General features: G+C 34.4%; 2 non-coding genes across 2 annotated transcripts; both read right to left on the reverse strand.

Annotated features, from left to right (window-relative positions):
- Nucleotides 1-5,374: 5,374 nt before the first annotated feature.
- LOC141317688 (5S ribosomal RNA) lies at nt 5,375-5,493 on the reverse strand. Its single transcript, XR_012352051.1, has one exon. It is a non-coding gene; the product is annotated as a 5S ribosomal RNA (ribosomal RNA).
- Nucleotides 5,494-6,215: 722 nt separating this feature from the next.
- On the reverse strand, nt 6,216-6,334 carry LOC141296406 (5S ribosomal RNA). The gene has a single exon (XR_012341257.1). It is a non-coding gene; the product is annotated as a 5S ribosomal RNA (ribosomal RNA).
- Between the last annotated feature and the right edge of the window lie 6,555 nt (nt 6,335-12,889).

Below are 12,889 nucleotides of genomic sequence, written 5' to 3' on the forward strand. Positions count from 1 at the left end.
TAACTGCTCAAAAATTAACATACATTTTCTTTTCATCATCCACATTTATGAGATTACAGTCCGTTAAAAACGCTTTTTCAAACACCTCTTTATCCAAATATTTCCACATAAGATAAACATTTTTCCTCAGTACATTTTTGAACATTGTACAGATATCTACATTTTTCCCTTCATAGAATGCTAAGTTCCTCCTTGCCCATATTGCGTATCTTGCATGGCTCAGTACATAATTGCAGAGATTTACTTTCTTATTTTTATAGTCTACACAATCTCCAAATAAAAACAGTTTCTTCCATTCATCTTGTTTAACATTCTTCCTCCAGTTTTCTTTGATTAGTTCTTTTAGCTTTTCATGAAAACCATCAAGTTCTCTGCACTCTAAAAAAACATGCATCAACGTTTCTGGAGCAGATCTACACACATCACAATCCCTATTTATGTTCTTATTTATCTGGTGAAGGACTAATTTCGTGTAGATTCTGTTGTGTCTTAATTTAAAATCCAGGTTTTCACATTCTATTCCATTGTATTTTACACAAAGATTTTCCCAAATTTCCTTAACCTTTAAGCCAGGAAGCACTTTAGGCCACACATTTTCTGATGCCGGTAATTTGATCTCTTTCTTCAAAATAAATTTGTACATCATATTAGTAGATACTTCCTCTAGCAGTCTTTTCCCATCACCTCCATCAAAAAACAAATCAGGCAATCCCCATTCCCCAGGTTTAACAGTTTCACTTTCAATTCTCTCTACCCATGCTTTGGGCAGACTCGTCTTAATATTTTCACACATCGAGTCCACCTTTGACATTTCGATTTCATCATCCCACTCCGAAACACAATCATATATGGCTCTGTTAGGTAAGAACCCTCTTACATATTCATATGCTATATCTTTAACTTGTCTCACTCCAGCTTTCATATACAGTTTGTCATAAATCACTCTCTCTTTCATTCTAACTTTTGGATTTAAAAATATTGGTTGTTTTAAAACTTGATTTATGTTTTCACACTCATACTGTATATTTCCTATGACCTCTGCCCACACGCTAAGCACTTCCTGATAAAACAGTGATATTTTGTCATACATCGGCTTTTTCAATCCCATAAAAAGCCCTTCTTCCCCACATCCACTACATTTGTCCAGTACATCCTTCATATAACCTTTCCATCCATAATCCATTTTATCATATAAATACTTCTTCATCGTTTTTACCCTTATGGCCTTCTTTTTAACTTCTAGGTCAATCAATCCTAATCCTCCTTCTTTATAACTTGCAATTAATGTTTTCCTTGCTATTTTAACTCCTTTCCCTCCCCATATAAAATCATTTGTTATCTCAGTCATCTCGTTAATTACCCATTGTGGTAAATCAACTGCGCCTAAAATATAGTTGCATTTGGAGAGCAACAAAGAGTTCACAACCGTAACTTTCCCTCTTAACATTAGTTCTCTTAATTTCCAGAATTGGAGTACTTGCTTTATTTTATTTAAAATCCCCGTCCATGTGGCATCCCTTGCACCCTTTGTATTCTCTCCAATTTGAACTCCTAAAATATTAACATAATCTTTAGCAATTTTAAAAGGGATGTCACACCCTCTCAAGTCCACACTTCCTATACTCATTATTTCTGATTTTTCAATGTTTATTTTTGCCCCCGATGCTTTCCCATACATTTCAATGTGCTTCATTATATTTTTTATGCTTTCTACATCTTTAATCGTAAATGTTGTATCGTCCGCGTATTGGTGTATTACGCTCTCACCACTATTTGGTATTTGGATACCCTTTATCTTTTTGTCCGCTCTAACCCTTATGGCTAGTGGTTCAACCGATATTGCATATAATAAAGCAGACATCGGACATCCTTGTCTCACTGACCTTTCAAGTGGAAAAGGGTCTGTCAAAACCCCATTTACTTTAACACAACTTTCCGCTTTACTGTATAGCAGATTGATCCATTCCAGTATTCTATTCCCGAAACCAAATTTCCTCATTGTTTGCTCCAGGTAAGCATGTTCCACTCTATCAAAAGCCTTATTTAAATCAATACATAAAATTATTCCACCTTCTTGATCCTCCCTCATACTTCCCACCACATCTCTTATTGTGCAAATTGTATCCGTTATATCTCTTCCTGGGATACTATAAGCTTGATTTGGCGCAATTATGGTCCCTATGACCATTTTGAGTCTATTTGCTAAAATTTTTGTTAAAATTTTATACTCTGTATTTAATAAGCTTAGAGGTCTGTAGTTTTCTAATTTGAGTGGACTGCCCTTATTTTTAAAAAGAATCGTTATCATCCCCTTACTCATAGATTTTGGCACTTCCTTTTTTTCCTCCATCTCCTTAAACAATTTTAACAATATCGGTGACAAAATTTTAACAAAGATCTTATAAAATTCGTGTATTAATCCATCTGCCCCTGGGCTTTTATTTGGCTTTGTCTGTTTAATTGCTTCTTCTACTTCTTCTAGAGTTATGTCTCCCTCACACAACTCCCTATCTTCATCGCTAAGGCTTATATTTACATTACTTAAAACTCTATCTATATCTTCTTGTTTTATGTTCTCTTTTTTATATAAATTTCTATAGAACCTATCTACCCTTTCTAATATTTCTACATAGTCTGTAACTTTCCCCCCATCTTCGTCTTCCAATTCCCTAATGAATTTCTTACCTTGTTTTTTCTTCTCTAAATTCAAAAAAAATTTTGTACATCTTTCCCCATCTAAAACATATTGTGCCCTGCTCCTTATTTTTGCACCTTTACATTTTTCTTTTTCAAATACCTCTATTTCTGCTTTTATCTGACAATATGGTTCTTTAGTATATTCAGGATTATTTTCAATTTTCCCAACTTCTTCTTCCAATAATTTGTGCATAGTATCCACTTTGCATTTTTCCATATGATTTCTCTGTTTCGAGTATCTAATACTCAACCTTTTAATTTTCTTTTTTAATCTACCCCACCATTCACATATATTTTCTTCATATAAGGAGTTTTCCATTTCGTATTTAATACACTTCTCTATACTTTTTCTATACGCATCTTCCTTTAATAACGCAGAATTTAGACACCACGTACCACCCCCTTTTTCTTCAAAGTTTCCCCCTAATTTCACTGTCATTACTGCATGATCACTTATACCTGTGAAGTTATAACTCACCTTCTTTATATGTTGTAAAATATCTCTTTTGACCAAACATAAATCTATTCTACTTTGTTTAAGGTCCCCCATTACCATTTGCCTTCTTGAAAATTCTCTCTTGTAAGGGTTTTCCTCTCTCCAGGCATCTGCCATATCCTTACTCTGCATTAACATTTTTAAACATTTTCTAGAAGGATCCTCTCTGTATACCATATTATTAGCTATGTCTAGTCTTGTACATTTGACATTAAAATCTCCCACCACTATACAATTCCCAATACATAAAGGTTTAAGCATCATAAAAACCTCTTTTCTTTCATTTTCCACGTTTGGAGCATACATGTTAACTAATCTATATTTATCTTTTTGAAGTGTAAAATCTATTCCTAATATCCTCCCTTTACCGTCATTTTGTATTTGTTTTATATTATACATCCTCCCAACTCTAATCAAAATTGCTACTCCACGGGCTTTTTGGGTGCCGTGGTTTACATATATCTCCTCATCCCAGACCTTTTTAACCCCTTCCATTAAATCATCTGTCCAATTTGTCTCCTGTAGACATATTACTTGAGCATTAAGCCCACTTATCACCCGTTTAAATTTGTCCATATCCCTCAGGCCATTACAATTCAAACAAGCAATGCTCAATACTTCATCCATAAGAAAAATAAAAAATAATAGCATAAACATTTATGTATCTCATTAACAGATATTGCGTCTTACTTTTTGGCGCTGCCTCCTCCACCCTTTTCCATTTTCCTCTTAAGTTGCTTAGAAACAGCTTCATTTTTCCCAGTTTCGTCCATAAGGTTTATCAAAGTAACGTTAGTCTCTTGTACAGTCATCCCTTCTTCTTCTTCTTCCTCGTCTCCTTTTCCTTCTTGTATTCTCGTCGATACTCCTGCTTTTCCCACTCCCATATCTCGTTGATTTTTGCTATCATCTCTTTTATTTCTCCCATCACCGTCGGTTGTCATTTCATTGTCCATCCCTCCGCTTACGTTAGTATGCCTCCTGGTGCTTTTTCCAGACCATCCTGCCTCCATTATGTTATCCAGCTCACTCCATTCCTCGCCTCCTTCTTCACCACTTGATTGTTGGATCTCTTCCATTTCACCATACAGGTCTACTGTGTCCCCCGTCTCTTCTTTGTTGTCGTCCTCTTGTGCTGCGTTGCATACACACAATTCATTTATTTTCCAACACACAGTGCAGCTCCCTTCGCTGCATTCCCGTGCATAGTGTCCTTGCCCGCCACACTTATAACATTTGAAGTTTGGGCAGTCTTTAACAATATGTCCTGGCTGTATGCACAGGCGACATACCTTCACCTGTCTGTCGTGTATCACCCGAAAGTGCTCGGTTCCTCCCACTATCTCGAACTTCGTTGAATATGGGAGTGATTTTACCTTTTCAGTAAACTTGACCTTTAGGAACCTTGTCCCGTCAGCGATTCCAGTCCCTGGCCACATTCTCCTTTTCACCGTAGAAGCCGCTGTCACTCCCCAGTCTGTTAATTTCTTTATTATTTCCTCATCAGTTATGTAGGTTGGCAGGTTCAGGAAAGAGACCACAGTCTCGCTGTTATTGATCTCCTTCACCAATATACTCCCGTTTCTAATTTTTATTCCATCTAATAACTTCTTTTTCCCTTTCTCCTCCTGCATGGTCAGTTCATATTCCCTTGGATTCTTGTATCTACAGCCAATGACCTCACCGCACTCTTCTTTTACTTTCCGCAATAATTCCATCATCGTAATTCTTTCATTTCCAACTATTTCTACCAGCACAGTTAATTTCTTCTCATAACTCCGACCTGTTGCTACATTTCCATCCTCCATTCTCCATGCCGAAACATTGTCTTTCTCCTTATTAGTTTCCATCTTGTCCGTAGCACACGCACCGGGTAACCCCACTCCCAGTAGCACCCCAAACAGCAAAAAGCTGTTTGGGGAGAAGTCTTACACCTCCTTATAAACTCCTCAGTTTGTCTCCCAAATTTAAAACCAGAAAAAAAAATGAACAAAAATATTCCTTCAACCAAACTTTCCTTCTGATTTCAGCACTGAATTAACTCACTTCCTGGATCGTACCACTAACGGGCGTGCTCAGGGTGGTATGGCCGTAAGCGAGGGCTGCTCCAAAAAGTGGGCTATTTAAAGATCAGCCTCCGTAAAAGCCAGCATATTATATAAATAGTGAAGAAAGGGCAAAAGCTTACAGCACCTGGTATTCCCAGGAGGTCTCCCATCCAAGTACTAATCAGGTCCGACGCTGCTTAGCTTCCGAGATCAGACAAGATCGGGCGCTCTCAGCGCGGTATGGCCGTAAGCGAGGGCTGCTCCAAAAAGTGGGCTATTTAAAGATCAGCCTCCGTAAAAGCCAGCATATTATATAAATAGTGAAGAAAAGGCAAAAGCTTACAGCACCTGGTATTCCCTGGCGGTCTCCCATCCAAGTGTAACAATCGGCCTTATCAGCCGAGTTACAAGACTAAAATGGGGTCAGATTTAACTGTGAGAGATGACTGGTGGTTAAAAGAATGAGACATAAAAGAAGATTGGTTTAAATAGATTTGGTGTATTTACAAGGTTCACATGAAAGACTTTAAAACAACACGATAAAACTAGGTAAACTCTGTTAAAAGAATACAGTTCATTTGTCCATACCCTAAAACAGTCCAAGAATCCCAGTGTGTTGATAAGTCCAATGTGAGTGTCCACCAGTGCATGTACAATCCACAGAAAGTGTAATCCAAAGTTTGCAGGTGGTGAATGGAAAGGTGAGCTCTAAAATTAGCAACTCCTCAATCCAACAGTTTGGTGACTGTCCTTTGTTTGTCATGCTGCTCTCTTATACAGTTGTACTTCCTGCTTCCAACCATCCATTTATTAAAGACACACACACTTAAAATGTTAAGAGTAATAAAATGGCCTAAAAAACATGTAAAACACTTAAAACTCTATAATACATTTAAATGATTGTAATAAATAGAGCGGTAAAACACGTCTTTCTAAAAGCCAGCATATTATATAAATAGTGAAGAAAAGGCAAAAGCTTACAGCACCTGGTATTCCCAGGCAGTCTCCCATCCAAGTACTAACCAGGCCCGACGCTGCTTAGCTTCCGAGATCAGACGAGATCGGGCGCTCTCAGCGCGGTATGGCCGTAAGCGAGGGCTGCTCCAAAAAGTGGGCTATTTAAAGATCAGCCTCCGTAAAAGCCAGCATATTATATAAATAGTGAAGAAAAGGCAAAAGCTTACAGCACCTGGTATTCCCAGGCTGTCTCCCATCCAAGTACTAACCAGGCCCGACGCTGCTTAGCTTCCGAGATCAGACGAGATCGGGCGCTCTTTTTTTTTTTTTTATTAGAAAAATATTCCATAATATACATTATATACATTTACAAACATCTTTTAAACATCAGCTCAGAATCATATTCAAAGTTATTTACAATTATTTTAACTTTTAGTTCACTATGACATGTATTACTGAAAACAACATGTAAAGAACAACAATTATTCAGGCAAATCCATTTTCAATCCCTCTCGTGTATACATAATGTAAGGATTATTATACATAAAATTCTTGCAAAACACAGCCTCATTCTCTTCCATTTTAAAATATTCATCAACAGTTCTAAAATATTGTTCCAGTTTTCTTTTATACATTTTCCAGACATCAATGTTTGCACCTTTGATTTTTTACAATGTTTCTCCTTTCCCAAATTGCCTTTCTTGCAACAGATAAAAACAGATTTACAAGCTTTGTTTTACTTCCATTGAAGCCAAATAAAAATATTTTACACCATTCTGACTCCTCCTCAATTTCCTCTGTTCTACTTGTCATCATCCTTTTCATCATTTCTTTTAACTTTTCCATAACGTTGTTTAATTTAGCACATTTTAAAAACAAGTGCATAATACTTTCATTTTCTAGTTCACATACTTTACATAGTGCGTTATCACTACTACCAATTTGTGCCAATTTTGTTTCAGTAAAAATGACATTGTGTCTGATAAAATAGTCCAAAGATTCAAGGTTTGTGTCTAAGTATTTCCACTTTAAATTTTTCCAGATTCTCTCCTCATCTATTTCCACAAAGATTTTTTTCCAAAATTGTTCCGCAACTGGTCTTTTACACACTTTATTTCTAAAACATATGTAAAAATCTTTTCCAGAACACATTCTTGAAAGTCTTTCTCTTTTCCCTTTAAAAGCACTTTCACATTATCATTGCTTTCATCCTTTTTTTCAATTTTCTCAATCCATTCTTTAGGTATTGCCCTTTTCACTATTTCAAATTGTTTCTCTAGAGTTTCTCTTCTAATATCTTCCCCAATCTCATGCACAGCATCCACAATTACTTGGCTTGGTAAAAAACCCTCTTTAATCTCGTATAAAACATCCTTTACTTGTCGTACACCTGCTTCCAACCAATATTTAAAATATACTTCTTTCTCCTGAGTTAAAATGTTAGCATTTAAAATCAAAGGTTGATTCAATAACATTTTTCTTCCTTCGATAAAATTTAAAAACTCTGTCCATGCTTGTAAAACTTCTCTATAAAAATCATGAATCCCATTCATCATGCTTTGCTTCAGTTTCATCCATAAGATATCATCATTCATATTAAAACCCCCACATTTGTTAAGATAAAACTTCATTACATGCTTCCATTCTGCTATAAAATCCTTGTTTAAATACCTTTTCACCACTTTGACTCTCATGCTTTTCTTTCTTGTCTCTGGGTCTATCAATCCCATACCCCCTTCATCCGTTGACCCTATTAAAACATTGTACCCAATTCTTGGTGGTTTCCCTTCCCAGATAAAATTCAAAACACATTGTTTTACTCTTTGCGCTTGCCATCGAACCGTTAGGGATAACACCCAACACATACCACATTTTTGACAGCATCAATGTATTTACGATTAGTACCTTTCCTTTCAGATTTACTCTCCTCTGTTTCCACCATTCCAACCTCCTTTCCATTTCTCCAATTATTTTGTCCCACATTATCTCCTTAACTCTTTTTCCATTTTCTCCAAATGTTATCCCTAGAATCTTTATTTCTTGCTGGTCTTTGAAGTTAAAAACATCAGGTAACATACACGCATTCCCTATTCTCATGACCACAGTTTTTTCCATATTTACTTTAGCACCTGATCCCTTACAATATCTTTGAATAATTTTCATTGCATTTGCCACACTTTTAATATCTTTTAAAATCAATGTAGTATCGTAAATTTTCTGTTCTTCTTCCACTTCCCCAATTTTAATTCCATTTATTTCTTTGTCTTTTATTATAGCTAAGCCCAGAGCTTCAGTCACTAGACTGTACAGTTGCGCAGAAAGTGGACATCCCTGTTTTATAGACCTTGTTACATTAAAACATTCTGTGATAAAACCATTACATTTGATACGACTAGTAGTTCCATTATACAAACACTTAATCCATTTTAAAAACCTATCCCCAAAACCAACCTTCTTTAAAACCCCAAATAAAAAATTGTGTTCAACTCTGTCAAATGCTTTCTCAAAATCCACACTTATTACATATCCCTCTTTTTTCTCTTCTTTCATATACTGTATTACATCTCTTATACTGCTGATTATGTCTGTGATGTCTTTCCCTTTCACTCCATATGCCTGACTTGTTTTAATAATATTCGGTAAAACCTTTTTGAGTTTATTTGCTAAAACCTTAGCTAAAACCTTGAAATCTGAGTTTAGCATTGTTAGGGGTCTAAAATTCCTCAAATCATTTTTCTCACCCTTTTTCTTGTATATTAATTTAACTAACCCAACTCTCATTAAATGTGTTGCTTCTTTCTTTTTAAAAATCTCCTCAAAAATTTCCTTTAAAATTGGTGCTAAAACATCTTTAAAAACTTTATAAAATTCAGATACAAGTCCATCTAAACCTGGACTTTTTCCATTATTTAACTGCATTATAGCTTCCTTAATTTCTTCTATTTGTAGTTCTTCATCACAAATATTTTTATCATCTTCTGTTACCCTTCCCTCAATCTGGTCAAATAAAAATTGTTCTTCTTTTTCGTTTATTTCCCCTTTTTTGAAAAGGCCTTCATAAAAGTCCCTAACTTCCTTCAGAATGTCCTGTGTTTTTTTTATTACCTCTCCATTTTCTTTTTTTAATTCTCTTATAATTTCTCCATTAGCCTTACTTTTTTCTAAACTGAAAAAGAACTTTGTAAATTTTTCTCCATCTACGGTAAATTTTGCTCTGCTTCTGACCATTGCACCTCTACATTTAGTTTCCTCTATGTTTCGTAATTCCTCCTCCAAAATCAGTATTCTCTCTACATCTACCTTTTCTTGATTTAATCTCTCATTTAATTCTTTTCTTATCTCCGGTTCTTTATATGTTTTTGCCTTTTGTATTGCTTTACTAATATTAATAGTATACTTTTTAATTGCATATTTTGTATTATCCCACCATATTCGTTTATCTTCCTGATACATGTCATTGTGTTTTTCAGCATTTATTATATCCACTATTGCTCTCCTATAAGATTCTTTTTTAAGAATTTCTGTATTCATAATCCATATCCCTTTTCCTCTTTCTGTTTCATTAAAATAAATCTTCACAAATAAAAACTTGTGGTCACTCATCGCTGTTTCTTTATAGTAAACACTCTGTATAAAATCACCCAGTTTTCTCTTACATAACATAAAATCAATTCTACTTTGCTTTAAAATACCATCTACTAATTGTCTTCTTGAATACTCTCTTACTCCCTCATTTCTTGCTCTCCATATGTCTACTACTTCATGCTCAGCCATTAATTTCTCCAACTCTTTTCTCCCACTGTCATTTTTAAAGACCATTCCATTCGCTAAATCAATTCTATTAAAAACAGTATTAAAATCACCAATTAAAATAGTTTCTCCCCATGAATTCATTAGCCCTTTTATCCTGTTAAAGAAATCTTTCTTTTCTTTTTCTGCTCCTGGAGCATGAATGTTACATAAAGTCATATTATTTTCTTTAATTCTTATGGCTAAACATTTCCCCTCTTTGCCGTTATATACTTCTTCAAGATCATTTCTTATATCTTTTTTGACTAAAATAGCAACTCCTCTTCCCATCCTTCCATCTCCATTATTATAAAATATATGCCCTGGCCATTTCCTTCTAAAATCATCCATTATACCATCTTTCCAGTTTGTCTCTTGTAAAAATATTAAGTTTTGTTTTTTACACAGCTCCTTAACCTTTTCAAATTTCCAAACATTCATCAAGCCTCTTACATTAAAAGTAACACAATTAAAAACCATTAAAAGCATTAATAAAATTAAAATTAAATACTTAAAACACATTATTCACTTTCCCCTCCTTCCAAACTCCTTAACACATTATACATATTTGCTTTAGTCTTTTTCCTAACATTGTCCAAATTTGGCTTTACCTTCAGTGTTCTTCTTCTTATATGCCCTTTTATACCTCTGTCCATATTGTCCATCTTTGCTTCTTCTTCACACTCCATTTTTATCCATGTTTTATTTATCAGTAATTATCACATAAATGATGTCCAAATGAATGAAATTATTTCTGAAATTACAAAAATAATATTTTATTAGATTTATATTACTGATTATTGATATCTTATTCAAAGGTTTTGCTCTTTAAATATATTTAACACTTTTAGTACAAAAAATAGTAAATTTATTTATTAAATAATCCCCAAATTTATCAACATTTTTAAAAGGGCCTATAACCGTTTAATGATACTGTAACAAAGACATACAAAAAGAGTTATTTAATCATGAACAAACTTTTATTTTTCAATCAGTCATAGCCAATTATTCATTATTCTTTTTTTTTTTTTTACATTTTTATTCTTATAGTTATGTTGCATGTGCAGAAAACAGAATAATATCTCTTAATAATACTTTCTATTGTCCATGACTCCTGTGTATTTTTTTGCAAGTGCAAAAGAACAGAAAACAGAACTATACATATAAATAAAAACGTCCAATGTCCATGGCTCTTGTGCATTAACTGCAAGTGAAAAGAACAGAAAGCACAAAACAATACAAATGAATAAAACTTTAAAATATTAATGACTCCTGTGCATGTTTTGAAAGTGCTAAAGAACAGATAACAAAACTATACTATTAAATAAAACTGTCTTAATGTCCATGACACTAGTGCATTCATTGCAAGTTCAAAAGAACAGAAAGCAGAAAACAATGCACATAAATAAAACTTTATCCCCTTTCTTTTTTGGACTCTTATGGATGGCACAGAGCTTGAAATGGTCTCTATCAGGCGACAACAATCTGACCACTGGGCAAGTGGAGCAATGGTGGTCAATGTACGCCTCTTCCGGATCTCCACCCCTGGAGTGAACCTGTGTCCAGCCTGCTCTGGTGTCTGGCAGCAAACATCACTCTCTTCTTATCGTAATCCAGCAGGTTCTGCCAACTATATTGCTCACCAAAGCAGAGAGAGCATATAATACAAGGCAAATGAGAAAACAAAACAAGTGGTAGTGTTAACATATGACAGGTCAAGAAGAAAAAGTAGAGAAACTGACCTGACCAGAGATGGCTGATTCCTGAGCTCCACAAGATACTCCGCAAGGCTGTCCACTTTGTCCAGCACACCAGCACTATGCAAAGCCTGTGAGAAAAATACAAACAAAAAGAAAAAAATTAAATGAACAACATTATTAGTACAGTGAAGTGGAAAAAAAAAAAAAAAAATCACAGCTTCATCAGAACGGTACCAAATCTAGTGACTTTTATGGACACACATAAAAAAATGAGTGCACGATTCCAAAAAAAAAAAAATTGTGCTCTTTGGTCAAAAATGACCGACCACAGGAAATGAATGGGACATCGACAAAAATACAAAAATGTACAGAATTTTTCTGTCTCTTTCTCACACATCCACACACACGCACAAATGAACTGAAACACAGCAAATTGAGAAGATGTAAAATAAAAAATATATGTATAAAATAATTACATATCCAGAGTGCAAAAGACACACACTCTCTTGCATATACAAAAAAATTAACACTTCAAATCATATTTATAACAAAAAACTATCCCAAACTGGATAAGAAATAGTCTTTGAGATTGTTTAAATGTATGTTCAACTATTCAACCTAATAAAAATGCTGAATCAATTGTCTAAAAACAACTAGGCAATTCACAAGCTGCTTTGTAGAGAACTATACAGCCATCAAGTTACACCTGCCATTACAGATGTTTTTCTCGTTTTTTACCAACAGATGGCACTAATCTGCTTTCAAAAATTAGTGTTGAATGGCTGAGTCTCTATTTCAACTTGAAATACTGCATTCATTAAAAAAAAAAATGTAAAAAAAATAAAAATAAAAATTTGTATTATTCTCAATGGCAAAAAAATGGATATTAATTACAGCATAAATATTCATTATTACCACAAAACCCTCTCAAAATGCAAAAGAAAAAAGAAAAAATATTATTAAAGAAAAATGAATTCGAATGGTTTTACTGAAAAAATTACAGGATGCGTTATAGGTGTCCGGTCACTTCTGACTGCGAAGAGCACACGTGTGACTGCAAAACGAAGAGCACCAGAGGGTAAATAAAAAATACAAAAAACATGAATAATATTATTAAATGTTAATACAGTTTAAATTTACAGTTCCATATACTTTAAATTTTATTTATTTCTGTCATCAACGCTGAATATATTTAGCAATCA

The sequence above is a fragment of the Garra rufa genome, chromosome 1, assembly GCF_049309525.1.
Source record: "Garra rufa chromosome 1, GarRuf1.0, whole genome shotgun sequence".
Lineage (NCBI taxonomy): Eukaryota > Metazoa > Chordata > Actinopteri > Cypriniformes > Cyprinidae > Garra > Garra rufa.